At 45.2% G+C, this 24,083-nt stretch overlaps 1 protein-coding gene across 1 annotated transcript in view; it reads left to right on the top strand.

Moving 5' to 3' along the window:
- The first annotated feature begins 6,967 nt into the window (after positions 1-6,967).
- FBXL7 (F-box and leucine rich repeat protein 7) overlaps positions 6,968-24,083 on the top strand; it is a 354,355-nt gene continuing 337,239 nt past the window's right edge. Inside the window, exon 1 of the mRNA XM_054020816.1 lies at positions 6,968-7,437. The gene's annotated coding sequence lies outside the window, so the exon portion shown is untranslated. The remainder of the gene's footprint in view (positions 7,438-24,083) is intronic.

Here is a 24,083-nt window from a genome sequence, read left to right as displayed (position 1 = left end):
TTTACAGTCTCAAGATAATCTTTGAGTTTGAGTCATTTTGTAGTTGAAAAACATGTTTTTGATTGCTTTATTTAAGTGGTCAATAACTTATTAGTCAGACTTTCTTCTGGATTCTTTTCCAATTTAGTATGCCCAACAGCAGTCAACATGATGATGATCTTAGTGTCTGATTATGAAATATATGCAGCCTTTTCAAAGTTTAAACATCCTGATTGGAGTCTAAAAGTAGAAGTAATTAAAAAAATATTACTTGGCTTGTACAATGTTAAAGGAATAATGCAGAATAAAAGCTTCATAAGAATGGCCACTTCAGATCAAAGGTCCATCTAGCCCAGTATCCTGTCTTCCGACAGTGGCTAGTGCCAGGTGCCCCAGAGGGAATGAACAGAACAGGTAATCAAGTGAACCTTTCCCTGTCGCTCATTCTCAGCTTCTGGCAAACAGAGGCTAGGGACACCATCCCTGCCCATCCTGGTTAATAGCCATTGATGGACCTATCCTCCATTAATTTATCTAGTTCTTTTTAAAACCCTGTTAGTCTTGGCCTTCACAACATCCTCTGGCAAAGAGTTCCACAGGTTGACTGTGCGTTGATCACTATTTAGTTACAAAGAGTGAGTTGTACGTTTCTTCCCCCCCTTAAATGTGGGGTAAAAAATATGCCTGCCCAATAGAAAGTAATGATCCTGATAAGTTGGTGTAAATTAGGACACAATGTGTAGCTCAACATTGGAATGGATGGGAGATGAGTGGCTTTCAAACTGAAGTTAAAACTAGAGTCAATTGGAAAATGTCCCCTCTCCATGGAAAACTTCAAAAATAGAAATTTTTGTCTAAATTGGGGGGGAGGGTGTGAGGGAAATGGCAAAAATCCCCAAATAAAAATATTTTGTCTTGGAAATGCAGCTGCAGTGCCTCATTGAAGTTGTAGTTCAGGGGCTTTATGATCTCACTCCCCTATATGGGCCTGGCTCCCCAGCTGGACTACATCTTCCATGATGCAACAGGGTCTCCCCCTTTTGGAGAGGTGCTGAGCATCCTCTTGAAGAGGGGGAGACCCTGTTGCATCATAGAAGATGTAGTCCAGCTGGCAAGCCTGGCCCATAGAGGAGAATGGCATCATAAAGTCCCTGAATCACAGGGGTAGCCATGTTAGTCTGTATCCACAAAAACAATGAGGAGTCTGGTGGCACCTTAAAGACTAACAGATTTATTTGGGCATAAGCTTTCGTGGGTAAAAAACCCACTTCTTCAGGTGCATGGAGTGAAAATTACAGATACAGGCATAAACATACATTGGCACATGAGTGTTTGTTATAATGTTTGAGAAAGGGAGTTCATCTGGATGTCAGAGCCTCATCTTCTGAGCCTGGAGACCAGAAGTTGTGTTCACCCTTTAAGGCCTGATCCTGCAAAGACTTAAGCACCTGAGCAACTAACTGATGCTGTAAGGTGCTGTGTGCCTGTAATTCCACTGATTCCCAGGGGAGATGAGGGCATTCAGCACCATCTGGGATCAGGCCCCAAGCATTTATAAAAGCAGTCCAGAAAAAAAAAGCCTTAATGACCTGCTTCATTTGGATTACTGCTTAATTAATTCCATCTCAGACAGCCTGTCAGTCACCAGTGCCATTGCTTCCCACTACAGTATCAGCTATGCCCAGTAAATAGCCCCTATATATGTGAACACACAAACTGGTTATCTTTTTTTCTTAAAAAGATCTGCTGGCTCTTTGAGCTCTGGTCAAATGAAATATTCTATTAGTTTAGACCAAGATTTAATTTTCTGGAACCAGTTTATTACCAGTAACATGTAGACACAATGATTACTTAAAGAGTAAGTGACGTTCTTGGGAGAGTAATCCCTTTTTCTATACCTAATAGATTGTATTTACAGCAGGATTTCTCAACTCAACACAATTTTAAGTATGGAGCTGTGCCTGGTGCTTCCACAAGGTGGATAGTACATGGAGCTCTTTGTCAACCCGCACATAAGATGTAGTGTTGGTAGCTGCCAGCAAGTGTCTCTAATCTATGGGCAATCACAGACCTTGGTGAAGCTAATGAGCATGCTAGCTGCCCTTTATTCTGAGTGAAGGGTGGGGGTGAGGGGAAGCAATGAAGCTCCTTCATGGAATAAGATAGATGAAACAATAGAAACTGCCGCATAAAGCACTGGATACATGGAAAGCCTAAGAAAAGAACTGAGTTGGAGAGAATAAGAGGTGGTTTCCCTAGGAACTGATAGTAAACACAGGGACTATTGCATTCATTAGATTGCATTTATGAGTTTCTGTGTCAGAGGAGCAAGCAAACTGAAAGCACGGAGGAAGCAGCCAGAAAACCAGAGAGGCACTGGTAGCATGGCCTTGAAAGTAAACCAAAGAAGCTTCTTTTTGGGTAGAGTGCTGACTGAAATGACAGGCTTGGAATTGTGAAGACTGCCTCCTGCTGTTTGTTTTTACTGTGTTCAGGTGAACAGGACGCCGTACATTCTTTGTTGCAATCCTGTTTATTTACAAAGACATACCTGACTTGAATCCTCATTTTTTCCTTACAGAAACAGTCCTCCAAGGCCCCACTTACTGGCTAACTGCTTGGGTCAAAAGGGGCACCAGCAGCATTGTTTGTAGGATCAGAGTTTTTATGCACTGCAAATGGCTTTGTGAATCTACTTGTGGACTCTGCTCTGCAAACCATTGTGATGTAGAACTGTTCACAAAAACTGTCAATTTTTAAGACAAATATTTCCCTAAATTCAGAAGGGATTGAGTTTCTACACGTGTTGAGTGTATACCTCTAAAGCAGGGGTCTCAAACTCAAATGATCACGAGGGCCACATAAGGACTAGTTCATTGGCCCAAGGGCTGCATCACTGACACACACTCCTCGCTGCCCCCGGCCCTGCCTCCAGAGGGTGCAGGATGGGTGTGGTGGGGTCTCAGGGCAGGGAGTTGAGGTGCAGGGTGCAAGAGGAAGTGCAGGGTATGGCAGGGAGTTGGGGTTCAGGCAGGGGGCTCAGGGCATGGAGTTGAGGTGCAGCAGGGGGTTGGGGTGCAGGCAGGGGGCTCAGGGCAGGAGGTTGGGGGGGCAGGCTGCAGGAGGGCTTCGGGCTCTGGCCCGGAGCTGCTTACCTAGAGCAGCTCCGGGGTGGCAGCGGCGCACACCGGGGCTAGGGGGCACGGGCTGCTTGGTAGGCCGCAGGAAATGCGGCCTGCGGGCCATATGCTGCCTGCAGGGGTGTGTTTGAGACCCCTGCTCTAAAGTGCCATGGTAAATTTATGACCTTTCCAATTAGGTATCACAGAAATCCTAAATGAGGGACTGTGACAGCGTACCTCATAAGGCTTTATGGGGAGATGTTTATAAATGTATGTATGATATAACTGATATATGTTTTGTGCTGCCTGTGCCATGTAACATATCTCCGTAAAGGTTATGGTCTACTATATCTATTCATCCTATTTGTACATATATATCATTTTCTACTTGAGGTTAAGAATATGGGCTGTATGCTGGCTTGGTTTCTAAGTAAGCTTTGTGAGGCATTTGGTCAGCTTCTTTAGGAAGGAATTGACCAGGTTAAGTACCTGATCAGGAAACACTTGGGGAACAATGCATCTCGGAATACTCCAATCCACATGAGAAGTCTTCCTGGAGACATGCAAGATACCATGTGAACAATGGCATCGGACTGTAAAGACTGAGTCATGCAGGGGCATGTGACTTGCCCAGGTGACTCCAGAATTCCATCTTGGAGCTGGACTTTGTATAGGAGGGGGGTCTCCACCCACAAGAGTCTATTTAAACCCGTGGGAGACCCCTCCATTGGTCTTCAGCTGGCTAAAGAAGGAGCCTCTCCACCCCCCCCCCCAGGATACTTGAAGGAGACTGAAACAAAGGACAGTAACTACAGGGGGTGTGAGTGATTGCTGGACCCAGGCTAAAAGGAGATTAGCCTGTAAAAGGGAGTGCTCTGGAACTGGTCAGGAAATTATCTGTATTTAGTTTGATTAGACATAGATTTGCGCATTTTGTTTTATTTTGCTTGGTGACTTACTTTGTTCTGTCTGTTACTACTTGGAACCACTTAAATCCTACTGTCTGTATTTAATAAAATCACTTTTTATTTAGTAATTTACTCAGTATGTGTTAATACCTGGGGGAGCAAACAACTGTGCATATATCTCTATCAGTGTTATAGAGGGCGAACAATTTATGAGTTTGCCCTGCATAAGCTTTATGCAGGGTAAAACGGATTTATTTGGGTTTAGACCCCTTTGGGAGTTGGGCATCTGAGTGCTAAAGACAAGCACACTACTGTGAGCTGTTTTCAGGTAAACTTGCAGTTTTGGGACAAGTGATTCAGACCCTGGGTCTATGTCTGGAGCCAGACGGGAGTGTCTGGCTCAGCAAGACAGGGTGCTGGAGTGCTGAGCTGGCAGGGAAAACAGAAGCAGGGGTAGTCTTTGTACATTGGGTGGCAGCTCCCAAGGGAGTTTCTGTGATCCAACCCGTCACAAGGGACACAATACCCAGTGGCCAATGAAGCTTGAAATAATATAAGCGGCATATGTTACTCCTTGAGGAATTCTGTGCCACTACACATGTGCAGAATGCATGTCCCCATGCAGAATTTATTTTCTCCGCAGAAAAATAGTCTGCTGGAGAGGTTCTGCAGTTACAACTTTCAACCACTAGAGGCTCCTGTGGCACCAGAACAGAGATGCAGCCACGCCCAGGCAGGAGCAGCAAGCTGCAGATACAGAAGAGAAGAGGCTGTTCCTCACAGTGCCCTGCCTGTGGGACCAGGTGAGGAGGTATGGGATATGCAGGGGACAGACAGCTTGGGGCACATGGGGCTGCTGGGGGGTCACAGACTGGTTCAGAAGGGCTAGTGGGGGTGGACAGACTGGAGTGAGGGTAGGGTTGCCAACTTTCTAATTGCACAAAACCAAACACCCTTGCCCTGCCCTGCGGCCCCGCCCCTGCTCAGTCCATCCCCCCTCCCTCCCTCACTTTCATCCAGCTGGGGTGCAGGCTTCAGGATGGGGCCAAAAATGAGGACTTTAGGGTGTGGGAGGGGGCTCTGGGCTGGGGCAGGGGTGCTGGCTCCAGCTGGGGGTGTGGGCTCTGGGGTGGGGCTGGGGATGAGGGGCTTGGAGTGCAGGAGGGGGCTCAGGGCTGGGGCAGGGGAGTGGGATGCAGGCGGGGATATGGGCTCCATCTGGAGGTGCGGGTTCTGGTGTGGGTCTGGGGATGAAGGGTTTGGGTTGCAGGAAGGGCTCAGGGCTGGGGAAAGGTATTGTGGTGTGGGAATGGGTGAGGGGTGCAGGGTCTGGGAGGGGGTTTGGGTGTGGGAGAGGGCTCAAGGCTGGGGCAGGGAGTTAGGGTGCAGGAGGGGGTTTGGGGTGTGGGCTCCAGCTGGCCAGCGCTTGCCTCAGGCAGCTCCCAGGAAGTGGCCAGCATGTCTGGCTCCTAGGCAGAGGTGCAGCCAGGGGCTCTGTGCACTGCCTGCAGGTGCTGCCCCTGCAGCTCAGGGTGGGGGTAGCACGTGGAGCCCCCGTGGCAACCCCTGCACCTAGGAACCGGACATGCCGGCTGCTTCCAGGAGCCACAGCAGGCAGGGAGCCTGCCTTAGCCCTGCTGTGCCACTTACTGGACTTTTAGCGGCCCACTCAGTGGTGCTGACCGGAGTTATCAGGGTCCCTTTTTGACTGAGTGTTTCAGATGCCTGGCAACCCTAAGTGGGGGCTGAGTGGGGGTGCAGGGCCACATGGAGATGGGGGAGGAGGGGTGGCTGAGTGAGGGTGCAGGGACACATGGGGACAGGGAAAGATGTGCTTGACTGGATGAGCAAGGCTAAGGGTCAGCCAGGGTCTACATGGGGGAGGCTCCTCAACTCCCTAACAATCCCTCTTCCCCCTTCTCTCCCCCCGACCCCCCAAAACCCCATTCCATACTTCTCCCATCCACTCCCAACCACCATCCAGGTTCACTCCCAGGCTCCTTCCCAGCAATTACTTCCCTCCTCCGTTACCGTGACTTGTCCAAGCCTTTGTACTGCTTCTGAGGAGTGCAGGAAATGTGTTTCTGTATTGCAGTTTAAATGAATTATTACTCAAAGTTCTATATTAATATGCCTAGTCAGGAATCTATTCTCCAATAAACACTTCCTGATTCTTTTTTGTTGTCTGTATTGTTAGATATACTTGCTGACGGGTATTTTGAAATAAATTACCAATGTAATTATATTGTTGTTTTGACAAATAAAATATGCAGAATTTTTAAAGCATTGTGTACAGACTTTTTAATTTTTTTGGTGCAGAATTCCCTCAGGAGTAATGTCTTTAATATCGGTAAACTTTTCTATGACTTCAATTTTGAAAAATGGTCATGAGAAAGATAAAATAAACACAGATCCTAGTGACCCCTGATCTACAGCCAGAGCTTCAATGCCACTCACATGAAGTTCAAACCCAATTTGTGAAACTCCTGGTGAGCCCACACCCTTGTGGCAGAAAAGAGAGCAGCTCATCATACGGTCTCTAATTATAGTGCAAAGCCGGGGAAACCACATGCCCTGGCAGGGAGCAGATAGGTGAGGAAGAGGCAACCGATTCCCCCAAATGCATCAGCCAGGGGGGCTGGGGTTAGAATCAGTGGCACTTCATAAAAAATCTGTGTCCTCCTTGACACACGCACAGAGCACCAGCCTGCCGCGTAAGGCGGAGAAACCTTACAAACTGCTTAAATAGTCGCCTCTCCGCTCAGCCTCCGCAGGCCAATTCACAGGGGCGTGCGGGGACCGCGCGCTATATCTTTAAAAGGCTGCAGCCCCCCAGCCTGGCCCTCCCCTGCCCGGCCCTCTCGGCCCGAGGAGCGATTGATGCGGGGAGGAGGCGCCTGGCGCTAACAAAAGTCTGCGGCGCTGGAGCGGGCGGAGCGGGGCTGCGAGCGTGGCCCGTCCCGGCGCGGGGCCGAGCAACAAGTGGCTGCTGCGCGGGCGGGGAGGGGGAGCCCGGCAGCGCCGGCGGGACCCGAGGAGCAGCGGCTCCTCCCCAGCGAGCTGCGGAAGGCGCATCAGTCCCTGCCGGCGGGCGGAGGTGGAGGCTGCGTCCTGGGATTGCTGCTGCCCCGTGTGTGGATTATAACTGGAGCTGCTGCCCAGCCGTGGTGCCCGCAGCGGGGGCCTGAGGGGGCGAGTGCACTGGGGACTTTCTCCCCCCCCTTTTGGGGTGGCTGCTTGGGGCGGGGCAGGTTCTCCATGAAGGACCCGAGTGCCTATAGCATGTAAAAGCCGAACCTCCGCACCAGCGGGGTCCCCGCCCCGATCGCCTCCTTTCTGTGCCGGGGAGCCATGGTGTATGCTGGCAGCGGGAGAGCATGAAGCCTGCAGGATGGGCGCGAACAATGGCAAACAGTACGGCAGTGAGGGTGAGTGAGCCCAGCCCAGCTACTCGCCGGGCGCCTTGGGCGGGACCCCGCTCCCCTCGCCTTCCCTCCTCGGGCTGGGGCGGACGGGCGGGGACGTTCAGCCGGCTGCGGCGGAGTTGGCTTTGTGTGTCCCCCAGCCCGGGGGTGGGAAAAGTTCCCTTCCCAGGCAGTAGGGAGAGTGGGGGAGGGGGCTGGCCAGTTGCGGGATGGGTTTGGCTCGCTTCCCTTTGTATCCCAACTTTTGAAGCTTGTTTTATTCGGGCATCTCCTTGCTTGCAGTTGTGAAGGAAGGGGGAAGCTTTCCGGCCACCAGATGGGTGGCATAGGCAATATCAGGGATGTTCAAACTGAAATATTTCATATACATTCGTGTAAAGCAGCCGGACCTTAGATGGGAGCTAGAAACCCCAGGTCTAAAATACACCGCTCCTCTCCAGCCTCACTGCGCTTCCTTTTCAGCCTCCGCTATATTTTATGCCCACTCCTGTATCGACACCAATTGGTCACTCCGCAAATCTGGTTACTTTTACATCGCTCCCATCGCTCTTGAGTGCTGCCTGTGTGCGCTTTACATGCAGTAACCCTTTCCCACCTGGGTGGCTCTGCCTCACAGAACTGCTGCTACATAGCTTTGAAGTGTCTACAGCAAAGTTTTCCTGGTGTGTCAACTGACCCGTCTCTCTCCCTGACAGCTCCTTGTACGTGTCTGTTCTCTCTGCAGACTGTGTCAGCTGTGTTGGCTAAGGAATGATAATTGGTCTGTTATCTTCGTGTCATCAAAGTTATTGGCAGGGAACATTTATATTTCCAAGACTTTTGGCAAATGGAAAGCTTCTGAAAGAAGCTGCCAGAGAGGATAAAAGACTAAAGCACTTCTTTTTATTTTTATTTTGTGTAGTAGTAAAAGAGATTGGCTTCCCCCTTTAAAGAGTGAGCACAACTGCAATAAATTAACTGGATAAATTCTACTACAATAGCCTATTTGTAGGGGTATTAACTTTGACATAAGTCTGCCATTATAAAGACTGCATTTTAAAATAATGGCATTTTCTGCACAGGGAGCGGCAAGGTAGGGGTCTGAGTTACTAGTTACTGATGAAACATATACACATCGATAGCTGAAGTAATTGGGTGTGCTTGTTACTTGGCTTTTGTTGCTGTACCTCATGCTCCCTTTATTGCTTTATCAGCCTGAAACCACCAGTAGAGTCTGTATTTTTAGTCATGTCAGTAACTTATTCCAAGGGTCATTCTGTCTGCCTGCTGCTGAGTGAAATCAAACACCTGGTTAGCCTTTCCAATTACTGTACTACCTCTTTGTTTACATCAGTGGTTCTCAAACTTTTGCATTGGTGACCCCTTTCATACAGCAAGCTTCTGAGTGCGACACCCCCCCCCCCATACATTAAAAACACATTTTTATATTTAACTCTATTATAAATGTTGGAGGAGAAGTGGGGTTTGTGGGTGGAGGCTGACTTCGTGACCCCCTCAGGGGTCACAACACCCAGTTTGAGAACCTCTGATTTACATGATCTCGGTCCTAGTTTTAACAATGTGCTGTGAGTGCCTTCAGGTAGGTGCTGAGCATCTTAATGCCCATTGACCTCAGTGGGAGTTAAGTGCACTTTAGCACTTCCCTGGATCAGGCCCTAGATGAGCAGAAGGGTAAATAATGGAGAGTGATATCTAGCCATTTTTAAATGGCTAAATCCTTTCCAGTTTTCATGTTCAGGCATTGGACCAGTTTCTGTTCTATGTAAATTACATCAGTGAGGCTTAAAATATGAGGCAATTAAAATTATTCTGCTGTGATAGGTTCTTCATCAACCCCTCCCCCACTGCATTATTTCTAATGCTTTGCAACTTGTTCTTGTATCCTATAAATCTTGTAGTATGCAGTGTGGTATATGACTGCTTCCTGTCTGAACAGCAACATTTTTAAACCCCAGGGAGAAAGAGAAAGAGACAGAGTTAATGTTCTCCAGCTGTTATCCATAAATGCTACCTCTGCAATTTCACTTCAGTGAAACTTTACTGTGTTTGGTTTTAGATACACAGGATCTAATTCATCCTTATAGAAACCTATTGGTTTCAATGGTTTGCACCAGCAATAAATTTTGGTCTGCACTGAAGCATTGTAGGAGACTGCTGAAAAGTTCAGCTGGTAATAGGGGACCAATAGGAAGGTTTGAAAGTTTTCTGTTGCGCTGACTACAAAAGAGGCACTCTATTTTTATTCTTAAACTTCTAATGATCTTCTGTACAATTTACCCTCATGGTACCCAGGACAGTATAAAATCACTGGCTCTGTTTGTAGGTAGGCCTATGACCTGTTACATTCTTTGAGACTTCAGCAGGCAAGTGCCAAAGAATACACGTCACTCACATCGAAAATATGCATGAAGATAGTGACAGAAAGGAAAAACACCATTTTTTTAACACAGATACTGAAATTCCTTTCATTTACTGCCAGATGAGCTCGCCTTCAAAAGAGCCTATGAAGTCAGAAACTTTACCAGCCAGAGATCTGATTTACTCTGGTACGGGTGTTCACATCAATTCTTACTATCAGAACTTATTCTAGAAATGGACCAACCATGTGTCTTGAAATCTGCACCTCGGAGTGTTTTGTGGGGGAGGAATTAGCATTCTAATCCCTGCGACTAAATTCACCACTCCACATTAGATCCAAAATTGGAATGGGCTTGTGCTTTAGTTCTGGTTTGTCAGCTGAAACCTTGGTTGCAAAGGGACACTATGTTTGGGGAAAATATTGTCTCCATCCCTCAACCTTCTCACAAATTTTTAGAGCCCTAATTGCAATTCATAAAGTGCCATTCTGTCTCTGGTGAATAGGGGTGGGGGACCTTGCACTGGGATGGTCAGCTTTTCCCCCCTCACTCCCCATTCTGTGCAGTAGAGCTTTTTGGTGAAATAACTCCTTTAACAACATGCAGGGGGATTATGGGATTGATGCAGTTAACAGAGATGGGGTACAGAGATTTTATGACTCTTTTTTTTTTTTTTTTTTTAGGGTGCAGATATCCATAGTGGAGGGGGAAGAGTGGGTGAGAGATTTCATATGACATTGTCCTGCTCTATGTAAGGGAGTGCACACCTCCCTGTCATCTCATTTCCTTTGCTGCCTTCATGTCCTCAGGCTAGATCTTCCCTAATTGTAGTTTTTTTTTTTTTTTTTTTTTTCTTTCTTATAGGTGGTTTGTGTAGAGTGGTATAGGGTAGCTTATCATACATGGTCTGCCTTTGTCTCAGGAACCTTCGGCCCCTCAGGGGCTCAGCAAAATCCCTGTGAGTTCCTTAAGAGCCTAAAGAGATGCGCCACCTGCTACTAGATCATATTGGAGACCGATGCCCATATCCAGTGCCTTCTATGTTGGCAGCAGATGTGCTTGGTAACCCAAGTGTGCAGTTTGCCATGACTTCATTCCCTGCACTAGAAGGGAGAGATGTTTGAGGATCCAAGCTCATCTGTCTTCTTCACACATACAGCCTGATACTCTGATGCACTCATTGAATGTACTGAGACTAGCCTAAATTCCGAGATTCTTTGTCATGGGACCGAAGATATTTTTCTGTTCCAGTCTCAGCTCCACTTTTTCTCGTGGGCCCAAGACTGGAATTTCCTTGGCCTTATGCTGGGACAGAATCTCTTACCTCATGCCACTGGTGCTGGCTAAATCAAAAGCAGCACCAAAGACCAAACTGGCAACTGCCTATTCAGCCCTCAATAGCCTTAACAACACGGAAGCACCCAGCTCTGTCTCTACTCCTCATTTGACATATTTACCCCAGCCACCAACTCAGCATCTATTCTCTGATGCCAGTGCCTCCGTCTCAGTTCTACAAGTCCACACAGGTAACAGATAGGTGTCAAAGTTAGACTCAGGACTCATAGTTTGTCAGACCACTCTGTTTTATTAGCACAGCGCTCTGCTAATACATTCAGATGATGTGAGCCCCCATGCAAGATTCAAACAGCCTTATTTATACAGATAAAAGGGTGCGAACTAAACAAAGGGACAGAGAGAGCAAAACTGTAAAATTTGCAAGGGCACAATATGCATATCCTGCTTCCTTATTAACTCTTATCCATCTAAGGCTAATGCTTCACCGATTGCCCTTAAGTGGGGCAATTCATTAAGCAGTTAATGTCTGCTTTCCTGCCCCCTGGCTTGCAGCATTTCTACTTAAAGGTACATACAGCATTCTTTAATTAATTCTATTTCTTTAATATAATTCATTTTACTTTCACATAGGATAATGGAAAAAGGAAATGTGTCATCACAGGAGGGATGTAAGCAAAAGGAAAGTGGAAGCACCATCTTTCTGTTCCTTAATACTCCTAGTTCAATGAGGGCCCCAGGTACTAGCCAATGGCACCACTGTGGTCTCTTCTATACTTTTTGGCCTGGTTTTCACTAAGCCCCCACTTCGGACTAAGGTATGCAAATTCAGCTACGTTAATAACGTAGCTGAATTCGAAGTACCTTAGTCCGAACTTACCGCGGGTCCAGACGCGGCAGGGAGGCTCCCCCGTCGATGCCGCGTACTCCTCTCGCCGAGCTGGAGTACCGGCGTCAACGGCAAGCACTTCCAGGATCGATTTTATCGCATCTTAACCAGACGCGATAAATCGATCCCAGAACATCGATTGCCTACCACCGGACCCTCCGGTAAGTGAAGACGTACCCTTACAGAGGGAGACAGCTCTGTGCTGACATGGGCTCCTCATTATTTTAAGATCTCAGCAATGCCTTCATTTTTCTCCGTGCTGGCCTCTGTGTGGAGGTGAAGGGCACAAATGAGGCTACTAACCACTCCAAGCATATGCTTCTATGCTACTTGATTCTGTGCTTGTACTGACTTCTCCAGTCTCAATCTGGAACTGCCTTCAATCCCTTAGGAGATGAACCTGGAGGGTTCCCCAGCTCGACCTCAAGACCCTCGTCACCTTTCGTCCCTTCAGATCAGACATCAAGGGAGGATATCATGCGGGGCCCTCTCAAGCTTCTGAGGTAGCACCACATACAGGACTCCATGAAACCCTTGCTGGAGGCTGTGAGACTAACTCCTTCACTGATCTTGATACTGACTCTGATTCTGTTGCAGATACCGCTTCACCCAGTACCAAGGCAACCTTCCTTTCCAGCAGTGATACCAGCCTCAGCCCAGACCTTTAAGATCTGTGGGAGAATCTGCCTATATCTGAGTAATGGGACGAGACTCATTCAGAGGAATCTTAAAAATCTCCTTTGGAGGAACATAAGATGGCACCTTAGCAGAGGATCAGATTGGTGCTTCAATTGTTTCCCTTCATGACTAACACAGACAGTTTCAGGAACTACTGGGGAGAAAGGAAAATACACTACAGTTTGCAACTATAGTATATGGCAGCAGAGACGTCTATTGAACTTAATAAAATGCAAACCCTAGAGAAGCTGGTCCTACCCATCAGCTCTGGCCTTCCCAAGCTGGCCAAGATTGGCTGTCTCCCTCTTCATTCTCATCCTCCTCCTGTATCCAAGAGTGGTAAGATGTATCCTGTATTAGCTGAAGGACACCTCCCTCTGACCAGTTCCATAAGTTGAAATGGACAACATAGAAGAAAGTAAGGGGCACAGTGAGATACCCTGTTGGCCCTTCTGACAGGAGGGTGTAAGCTGGATGCTTTTGGCAGGATGTTTTACTTATCCAGCTAATTATGCCCTATGGGACGCCCTGAACCCCACTGGAGTCTCTGTGCGTGGGGAACAGAAGGAAGCAGCCAGCACCCTGGTCACTGAGGGTCATGTACTTGCTAGGCAATTTCCAAGAGCGACATATGCCTTGGTTCTCTTAGTGTACATTTGCAAAGGAGTACTTGGAGTTTGGTTCGTGCTTTCACCAATCGCTACCCCTTAGATTTAGCATTGCGCTCCAGTGGTCAGTTTCAGAGAGCTACCCTACTGCCTATATTAAGCTAAACTCCTTGTCCAGTCATCCCGGTGGAGCACTGCTTGTTGATCTCTGTCAAGTGAGGGTACGCAGACCTTTGAAAAGTTACCTAACAGTAACTGTTGTTCAAGAATTTCCTCTGCATTCACACTACTTGTCAACCCCCCTCTTATCTCCCGCCCCCCTCCAGCTGTGTAATCTTATTTAACATCGAGACTCCGGTTAGAAGGAACTGAGGTGGATGGGAATGGGGCCAGGGCAAAGACATCTCCCTCTTGTGAGACTACTTGTGTATCCCCAATGGACACTGCCTTTTAAGAATCTTTGTTTGAGATTCTTCTCAAACACATTGAACCTTTCATCTGTGATTTGCTTTTTGAAAAATTTAAATCCAAAATTTGAGCTGTTGCTTGGGTGTGACTGGTCACCCTAAATCACAGGATTCTTTGTGTTTCCTGAGTGAGGCTCACATGCTTAGTTACGAACGGTTCATGTTTAAAGGATGTAAGTAGCCACGCTGAATTTAGTGGGTCTGCTTGCATGCTTAGAGTTGAGCCTAAACATAAGAGTTTTCAGTTTCAGGATCTGTATGGGGATAACTTTTGAGACGCTGCACATCTTTGCAGAAAGGAGGGGGGGGGGCAGGGATAGCTCAGTGGTTTGAGCATTGGCCTGCTAAAACCAGGGTTGAGTTCAATCTTTGAGGGGGCCACTTAGGGATCTGGGACAAAATCAGTACTTGGTCCTGCTAGTGAAGGCAGGAGGCTGGACTCGACGACCTTTCGGGGTCCCTTCCAGTTCTATGAGATAGGTATATCTCCATATATAAAGTAAATTCACTTTCTGGTAATATTCTGGTATAAAAGTTTAAAACTTGTGCTCTGTGAGCATTCATGAAAATAAAGTTAGTCACATGTGTCTTCCTGGCAAACAAACTTGTGTACACAGCTGAAGTGTTTTAATTTAAAATTTTCTGATTCTTACACAATATTTTTCTGCAGGATTCACCTACCTCTAAAAATTATTAAACATTCCAAAGTCCAGTTTGACTTGTTATAATATGGGTACTTGTATTTATCATGCATTTTACTGAGTGTGGGAAATGACAATAGACAAATTTTGTACATACTCCCTAAAAAAATAAAGACGGCAAATGACTTTCCAGTCTATAATAATATGTCAGTCTCTTCTAATTTCAAACCTCCATGATCAAGTGATTGTATGAAGTGGTGTTGTAACAGTGTTGGTCCCAGATATTAGACAAGGTAGGTGAGGTAATATCTTTGATTGGACCAACTTCTGGAGAGACAGGTTTTCTTTGTGTAAGTTTGAAAGCTTGTCTCTCTCACCAACAGAAGTTAGTTCAATAAAATATATTACCTCACCCACCTTCTCTCTGTGATCAACTGAGAAGCTTATATCTCCTCCGAACGATTATCTGTCATTTGTGTTAGGTAAGCTGGTGGTGTATACTTTCATTTAAAGTTCTCTTTGCTATATATGGAAACTGCTCAACTTAAAATATTATTTCTAGACTTTGTAAAATAGGAAATTTCTATTGAATTCGAGAGCAAAGCTAACGAACATCTATGGGTTTGGGGGTGTTTTTGCACCAGAAGAACTTGGATGGGGAGGGATTTTTTTTTTTAATGTTTCTTTGAGTAAAAGAATTTTGTAGGATCATATTGATCTCTGGAAAACATTGTTCGTAATTGTCATCATTTCAGGGTAACTGCACCTGTATTCTCTCTCCATGATCCCTTGAGGGCACCCACTTAAGTTTCTGGTTCCTAGCCATAACCTCTCTTGGGCAGAGACCCATGTCTCTCTCCATCCTGACGGGGGGTATTAAGACTGCACAGCTCCCTGTGTTACAGTGGTGTCCCCAGCAAGCCAGTGTGTCTAAATAAGCTGTGCTTCATTGCCCACCGTTATGAGTTACCATGCAGCTCCTTCTAAGCAACATGTTTATTCTTAAGATAAAAGCATTACAGAGAATACAGGTGCTAAAAAGCTTACTAGAAGTCACCCTGAGCTCCAACCTCGTGCTCTGGTAGATTTCAGTCCTTCAAAACCCACAAATAGATTTGCCCCCCCCTCCACCCCCCACCCACCCATGTTTAGAAGTTCATCTATCTTAGATTCAGAACTGGAACAAAGTCTGGGCAGAGCAGCTTTCTCTTTTATACAGTTCATATCTTTGTTACTGAAGGCCAGGACCAGATAATAGGCAGATAAAACTCTGTCCTCGGGGCATAGCTTCAAAATTCTGGGGGGTTTGCATAACTGCAGTTGGGTAACTTGTATTAACCTCTCCCTAGGAATTCCCCAGGAAATCCACTTAGCACCTATTGTCCCCAAAGTCCATACTTGTCTCGCATACTTTCAATAGAGTCTTTTTAACTCCCAGGTTTTATGATGTTCACATCTCCCCCAGAGAGGTTTCATATACTCCCAGCCCACAAAAATTAATATACGTAATACAGTAAGGTTTTTCAAGGGCATTGAAGAAATTCCTGCAGATGTCTCAGTAATAACTTCATTTTAGATTTGAGAGTTACACCAGCACACTCTAGACTCTGAATTACTGAAGGCATAATTAAAACTTAATCCTTAAGAGCTTGTTCCTACAGTCATACTTGCACGAATAGCCTCACTGAAGCCAATTGATTACTCAGATGGGTGATCTTTCACAGTATTGGACATTAATTTATCTTTATAGTTAATTTAATAGGAGTGTGTCTAATGTTGTCACTCACTTTCAGTCCCTTCACCACTAAGGAGGCCTTTCACCTATCTGCCAATGACCCAGCATCAAGGAGGAGAGCTGAGTAGGGAAATGCCTTCGTCTGGCTTTTGTCTGTTTTCTGAATAACACAGATTTTTCATTCCATCATAAGAACTGTAAAGTTCAGCTTTTTCAATAATATTTTGTTAAAATATATTTTCACTTTTTTCCTTTTGCTCCTGAAGCAATGACTTATTTTAAGAAAAGTGCAATCTGAACAAATAATTTGCATAACATTATTAATTAAAAAAATCATGAGGCTGAATTTAATTGATAGCTCAGGCAAGAGTTACATGTAGTGCAGACAGTTGCTGTGCAACTCTCCTATCATACAGTTTTGCTGGTGCACCTCTATGTGCTTGTCTGAATAGTGATAGTCCGTCTGGCGCTTTTTTTTTTTTTTTTTTATATAAGATTGACGCTAGGAGATGCTGTTGAAACCCACTCCATGTTCATGGAGCCTGTGACATGGTTCCCATATTTTTCATAGTAATATGATATGGTTGTGTCATAATCATAATGTATTTTATGCAAGGTAGATCATGTGAGGTATCATTGGAAAGGTTATGATTGATTATCCTATTTGTATTCATGTATCCTTTTTGTATCTAAAGTTAGGAATATTGACTATACATCTGTAGTACAAAAGTGTTTGCACCTGGGGAACGCTCACCCGACAGAATGCGATCAGTCTGGCTGGCTAGCTGGGAACAAGTCAATGGACCATTAGGGAGAACAATAGGTCTTCGAAGATGCTAATTTCCCACTTGACTGGCATGCTAGAAACTCATGGCTGCTTTGACACTGCAGAGTCATGTAATCGCGTCACCAGTGGACTCGCTGATATTGTATCATGATTTTCCCACAGAGGGTGTGTGTGGGGAACCACACTGGAAAACAAAGGGTTCCCACCATATGTAAAACCTACTTAAGGCAGGGGAGTGACCTAATCAGCGTTCGTTCTTCATTGAATCCCTGCCCAGGATGACTGCTGTGAACATCTAAGGGCTTGTCTACACTTACTGGAGGATTGATGCATCGGCAGTCAATTTAGCGGGTTTAGTAAAGACCTGCTAAATCAACCACTGATCGCTCTCCTATCAACTCCTGTACTCCACCAGATCGAGAAGAGTAAGGGGGGCCAACAGGAGAGTATCTCCAGTCGACACCACGTAGTGTGGACCCTGCGGTAAGTAGATCTAAGCTACGTCCACTTGAGTTACACTATTAACAAGTCAACGTAGCTTAGATGGACTTTCATGCATAGTGTAGACAAGGCCTAATAAACAAAGACAAGGTGGGGGGGATAAGGACTGAGCCCAGGCTGGAAAAGATGTCTGGCCTGTGAAAGGAATATCTGAAATTTTAAGCTGCAAGCAAGAGCAGCTTGCCTTCAAGAATCTCTGCAATCTGCCTAAAACCACATTTAGGGTGAGAAATTACTACTTGTAACCAGTTTCTTTTAGTAGTTTAAGCTTAGATTGCTTTTGTTTGATTTGCTAAGTAATCTGCTTTGATCTGTTTGCTCACCCTTATCTCTTAAAATCTATCTTTTGTAGTTAATAAACTTATTTTTGTTTTCTCTTAAACCAGTTTGTGGAATTCATAACTGGGGGGCAAAAACCTGTGCACATCTTCCTCCACATTGAGGGAGGGGGTGAATTTCATGAGCTTTCGCTGTACAGTTCTCTGTGCAGCGCACAATGATACAATTTTGGGTTTACACTCCAGAGGGGGTGTGCACTTGAGTGCTGAGCAATTCCCTAGCTGAAGCCTTCCCATGCAGAGCTGATTTCAGTCTGTGTCTTTCTGCAGTTGGGTGTATCCCTACCTGTGTGTGTGCTGGAGGAGGCTTTAGGGCCTGGCTCAGCAGGACAGTGTAAGGGAGCCCAGGGTGGTGGAACAGGCCGGTTCAATGGTACCCCGGGGCGGGGGGTAACCTGTCACAGAGCCTGTTATTGGAGAGTATTCAAAATCTGCCCTCATTTCCAGGGTTAGGGTCCTGTTAAGCAAGGGGTTCTCAAACTGGGGGTCGGGACCCCTCTGGGGGTCGTGAGGTTATTACATGGGGGGTCGAGAGCTGTCAGTCTCCACCCCAAACCCTGCTTTGCCTCCAGCATTTATAATGGTGTTAAATTACAAACACTTTTTTCTATATTTATAAGGGGGGGTCACACTCAGAGGCCTGCTATGTGAAAGGAGTCCCCAGTACAAAAGTTTGAGAACCACTGTGTTAAGAAGTCATGTCTCACTTTGAAAGTGAGACACCTCAACATTTGGGGGGTGAAACTGAGTAAGCCCTAAACTTTTTGTTCCGAAATGAAACTAATCGTTGCTCTGCTTTGAAATGCCTGAGTTGGAAGAGCATTCTGGGTATTTACATGAGTACATCGGGGAACACATCTGGTTGAAAACTGAAACTTCATTCCTGTAGGAAGTTACATTTCAACAATTGTTTTCATCCTGAATTGAGACAAAACAAAATTCCTTTGTCTTTTGTTTAAAAAAAAAAAATGTTTAGATGTTATGGGATCAAAATATTTCATTTTGACGTTGAAATTCTGCAACGCCTCATGGAAGTTGTAGCTTCATACGGCTTCTGTGGGCTGGGCTTCCTGGCCAGCCTGGGTCTCAAATGACCCAATAAACTCTCCCCTCTGAGCCTCTGTGGTGTGCTATAGGAGGTGTAGTATGACCAGGGAGCCTGGTTCAGAGGAGAAATGGGGGCATGAGCTCAGGCAAACAGACTCATGTCTAACTGGTTTGAAAGGAATATTTTGTTTTGTTTAGTTAGAAACTTCAGTTTGTGAATCCATTTGGGTTGACTTGTTGTGATAATTGGGCCTTCAAATTTATCCTAATTGTGAGCTCAACTGTGAAAAGTATGTGAAAGTTCATAAAATGTCACAATAACCTATAATAACAAATGTTGATGGGGAAAAGATATGAAAGGGAGCCAGACTGAAATAGTCCAAACAAAAAGGCCTACTGATATTACTCAAGAGCTATGTTATGACCATGCCTAGTGAACAAGAATAGCGTGGGACCAGAAATAAGTGAACCAAAACTGGTGTGTTGGAAACCAGGCCTAATTGGTGGACGAAATGAGAGGACAGGCTGTTCCACCCACCACTCTCTTTTGGGGGTCCTTTTTTTTGGAGAGACTTTGGGAGAAAAATTGTTTACTGGTGCATGCTTCACCATCATGGCTGTCCCTCTGTCCTCCCTCCCACTCTGGGGACCCCAACCGCCTTCATCCTGATCTTGAGAGATGTCCTGATCAGGCTGGGACAGAAAAAGGGACCCTGATGACATTGCCACTTCTGTATCTCATACACCATCTGGGATAAAATGGGGACTCTAACAACAGACATACCAACAGTTCCAGCTAATCTCAACTAACTTCTCTTTTCCCCAAACAGAAAGTTATTGCCATATAAGAGAGAGTCAAAGAAGGGAGTTTCCCTTTAGATGGGGAGAGTTTTTATAAGGAAAAAGGGACCAAGGGATGTTGCTAAATGAAAGCCTTATTTAATACTTTACATTTCAACTGCTTTAACCGTGTTTCCTTTTTTTCTGAATCTTTAATAAAAGGGATGCTTAAGGGTATGTTTGCTCTAGTACTAAGCAGGCTGAGGTCTCTGTATACCAAAACCCAGACCTCTATTCCAACTGTTTAATGTTGGACAGGGATTGGGTTATGTTTACACCTTTTGCCCATTTATTCCATGTAAATTAATATGGCTGACCCTAATCAAAACATTTTGTCTGTTTTCCCAATAGAGAATTGAAAACTTTCAGCAAAACAAGCTAACCATGAAAAACTGATTTTATTGAAACCGTGGTTTCCATCAATAAAATACTTGAAAGGAAAATTCTTGGCCAGCTCTAACTGTCCAGTTTTAGAATCTCTGGTGCAGATGACTGGGAGCACACACTAACACAAGGAGGGCTGTGTGCACAAAGGTGGCTTTAAGGTCATGGTGTGAGATCCAGTGGGCAATGCACTATTTCTCTAGAAATGACCTTTAAGTTAACTAACCCAAACCACCTCACCCAGAAAAATTGATTTATATGCCTGATTCTACTCTGGATAAGGCTGACCTGTGAAGATGCTTCCTCTTCAGGAGGGAAATGGATTGCAGGGCCCTACCATTATTGGTAGCACTTGTCCTCCATCTGTGTTTGGGAAATTAGTCTCCCATGATCACATAATTCCTAGTTGGGTTTATTTCATTAAAAATATTAGAGGTCTCTACCCATATCTACATTGGATCCATTACATCAATTCTAATTTCTTTATAGTCTACCTCATCATTAATGGACAATGCTACTCCACCACCTTTACCTTTTTCTGTCTTTCCTGATCAGCATGTAGCCTTCAATATCTGTATTCCAGTCATGACTCCTATTCCACCATGTTTCTACTATCCCTATAATATCTGGTTTCACTTCCTGCACCAGTAGTTCTAGTTCCTCCATTTTTTTAATCCACACTCCTTGCATTGGTATACAGACATCTTAGATGTTTCTGCATGGTTTCATCCAGGTTCCTCACTCGATTAGCTACAGTCATTTTACTGCCAGCTTGGCACTATCGTTCCTCTTGTTGTCCATTCTACTACCCTAAATTCTTTTCTTCATTGCTGCGTCCTATTTTACTTGATTTTCCTCTGTCAGTATCAGAATCAGGCCCAGAGATTACATGAGCATCTCTCAGTGGACCCCTATATTCCTAGTTTAAAGCTCTTTAATCAGTTGTGCTAGCCTCCATCTCAGAAGTCTATTTCCCTCCCTACTCAGGAAGAGAACAGTCCTCTGTCTGTGAATGCTTTCCAGTGGTCAAACATCCCAAAGCTCTCCTCTCATAGCACCATTGCCTGAGCCATCTGTTGATCATCATAATCTTGACTCACCGTCACTCTCTTCTAACAGGGACAGGTAGAATCCCACTGAAGATCACTTGAGTCTCCATTTCTTTAAGCCTCTTCCTCAGCCTGGCATAGACTTCCTTGATGTGTCCCAGAAAGAATCTAGCTGTATCATTTGTTCCCACGTGAAGGACAGTCAGTGGATTCTTTCCTGCTCCCATTAGGAACTTCTTCAGCTTCAGATCCACATCCCATATCTTAGCTCCCAGAAGACAGCACACCCTTCTGTTCTCTGGACCAGCTTTGATGACAGGCTTGTCTGTTCTTCTTAGTAGGGAGTCTTCAGTCATGTAAAAAGAACAGGAGGAGTACTTGTGGCACTTTAGAGACTAACAAATTTATTAGAGCATAAGCTTTCGTGGACTACAGCCCACTTCATGTAGACCTGCCTCTTCCTGGTGTTGATTCGATTTTCTGGCTGCAGGTAATCTTGTCTTCTGTTCACTTGCTATCTTCTGTGAATGATCCTCTGTCCTCCTGGGGTTCCCAACTCTGGCTATTCCATTCTCTCTTATAGGAGTAGCCGCGTGTGACACTACACCCCATATTCTTCATAGAGATAATGTTATGATCTGAATATGGCATAGTTAAGATGTTTTATGCAAGATGGGTCTTGTGAGAGATCATTGGAAAGGTTATGATTTACAGAATGTGATTATTCTATTTGTATGCCTGTTTCATTTCTGTATCTGAAGTTAGTGAATATTCCTATGTATCAATTGCAAAAGTGTTTGCACCTGGGGAACACCCACCAGACAAAATGAAATCAGTTTGGCTGGTTAGTCAATAAACCATTAGGGAGAACAACAGGACTTTGAAGATGCTAATCTCCAACCTTCCTGAGAAGTTTCCTGGGATGCTGCTTTGGCACTGCAGGGTCATGTGATCATGTCACCTAGTACTGGACCCCATCTTGACCTGCTAGTATTTTTCCAAAAAAAGGGGTGGAGATGAAACTGGGAAACAAAGGATTACCGCCATATGTAAATCCTATTTAACTCCCTCCCAAGCATTAATCAGGGTTGGTTCTTCACTGAATCCCCGCCCAAGAAGACTGCTAAAAACACCTAAGACTGAACTGGGGAAGAACTGGACCCAGGTTAGAAGATGTCTGGCCTATGAAGGGAATATCTGGAATTCTAAGCTGCAAGCAAAAGAAGTTTGTCTTAAGAAATCTCTGCAACCTGCTTAAAACAACATTTAGGATGAGAAATGACTACTTGTAGCCAGTTTCTTTAGTGTATTAAGCTTAGTTTGCATGTTTGCTTTATTTGCTCAGTAATCTACCTTGATCTGTTTGCTATCCCTTATAATCACTTAAAATCTATCCTTTGTAGTTAATAACTTGTTTTGTTTTCTAAAACCCAGTTTGCGCAATTCATAACTGGTGGGGGGGCAAAAGGCTGTGCATATCTTCCTCCACATTGAGAGAGGGAGTGAATTTCATGAACTTATGCTATATAGTTTTCTGTGCTGTGCAAGACCACACAACTTTGGATTTACACTCCAGAGCAGGTATGCACTTGAGTGCTGGGCAATCTCAGAGCTGAGTCTTCCCATCAAGAGCTGATCAGTGTCTGTGTCTTTTTTGCAGCTGGGTGTGGCCCTACCTCTGTGTGTGTGTGTGTGTGTGTGTGTGTGTGTGCTTGAGGGCCTGACTCAGCAGGACAGGGTGAGGGAGCCCAAGCTGGTGGAACAGATGAGCTCAGTGGGACCCCAGTACATCAGGTGGCACCCTGGATGGGGAGGGGGGGGGGACACAACCCATCACACTGCTCTTTTCTGTTTTTTTTCTTGCCCTGCTACCTCCTCTTGTTGCTTGCCACACCCCTGCATTTTCCAGCTCAGCAAACCTGTTCCTCAGCTGTATTTCTCCTTCACTAGCCAGTCTTTTTCCTTTGCCTTGTTCTCACAGTCACATGCCACTTTCTTCATCAAGCATTCTATCCTCACAGTTTTCTGGTCCAGCATGTGTCTGAAAGTCTTGAGGTTTCCCTTCAGCCTTCCTCTCCATCATCTGCTCACATCCCCTTTGAAACTCAACCATAGTTTCTAGCAGCATCTCCAAACCTCAGATCTTCTCTTCCATCCTCTGTAGCTGCCATAGTCCTCCCTCCTGATCTTTTGTCAAGAAGGAAAAACAAGAACCCAATTCCGTTCTCACAAAAAAGATTCTTCCCAAGCTCTCCTGTTTTTAGCTCTGGTTCAGATTCTGCTGCCAGTTACATCAAGGACCGAACTTGTTCTACCTGTGCTTGGTTGGATACCTTAAGTAAAAGGTAGGAGTTGGATGGAGCTTTGGAGTAGGTCTAGGTCAGTTTCTTTAAATCTGAACTGGTTCTCCCCATCCCCAAATGTTAGTTATGGTGATGGTGACAAGCTGAGGTGCCCTAGCAGTGGGGTAGAAGTTCTAGGAGGAAGATGGTTTTCAACCTGTTCCATAGTATGACCCCGTGTTACAAAGTTTTTGGCCTTTTCCATTTATTTAACCTTAAAGAAGGGAGGCTGCTCATGACCACTTCACCTTCCCTCAAACTTTGCAACCCTGTAGGCTGAGAACCAATATTCTAGGACAAATATTTTCTTTTGATAAACTTCCCCTATGGATTACGTCAATGTACACTATATGTTTAGGATGCATAATTGGCACAGAGGCAGTGATAATTGGGAATGTTTATTTAAACTTTTTTCTTTTATGACTCTTTATGATCAATGAAGTCTTTGACTAAAAATGCAATCTTGGGGTCTGATCCTATAGATAGGTGCACAGAAGTCCATTAACTTACAAATTGTATACTGAATATTGCATTGACTGCCATGGTTTTCACTCTGTCATAGTACATGTCTTCTGGATCAGGGTCTGGACATGCATTATTGGTGTAGCAACCTGTATACCGAAACATATAGTACAGTGGCATTTCTGAATTGCAGAGTAGTCATGTTTAGATTAACATAGACATTACATTCTT

The sequence above is a fragment of the Malaclemys terrapin genome, chromosome 2 (assembly GCF_027887155.1).
Source record: "Malaclemys terrapin pileata isolate rMalTer1 chromosome 2, rMalTer1.hap1, whole genome shotgun sequence".
Lineage (NCBI taxonomy): Eukaryota > Metazoa > Chordata > Testudines > Emydidae > Malaclemys > Malaclemys terrapin.
This window is presented reverse-complemented; position numbering and strand designations above follow the sequence as displayed.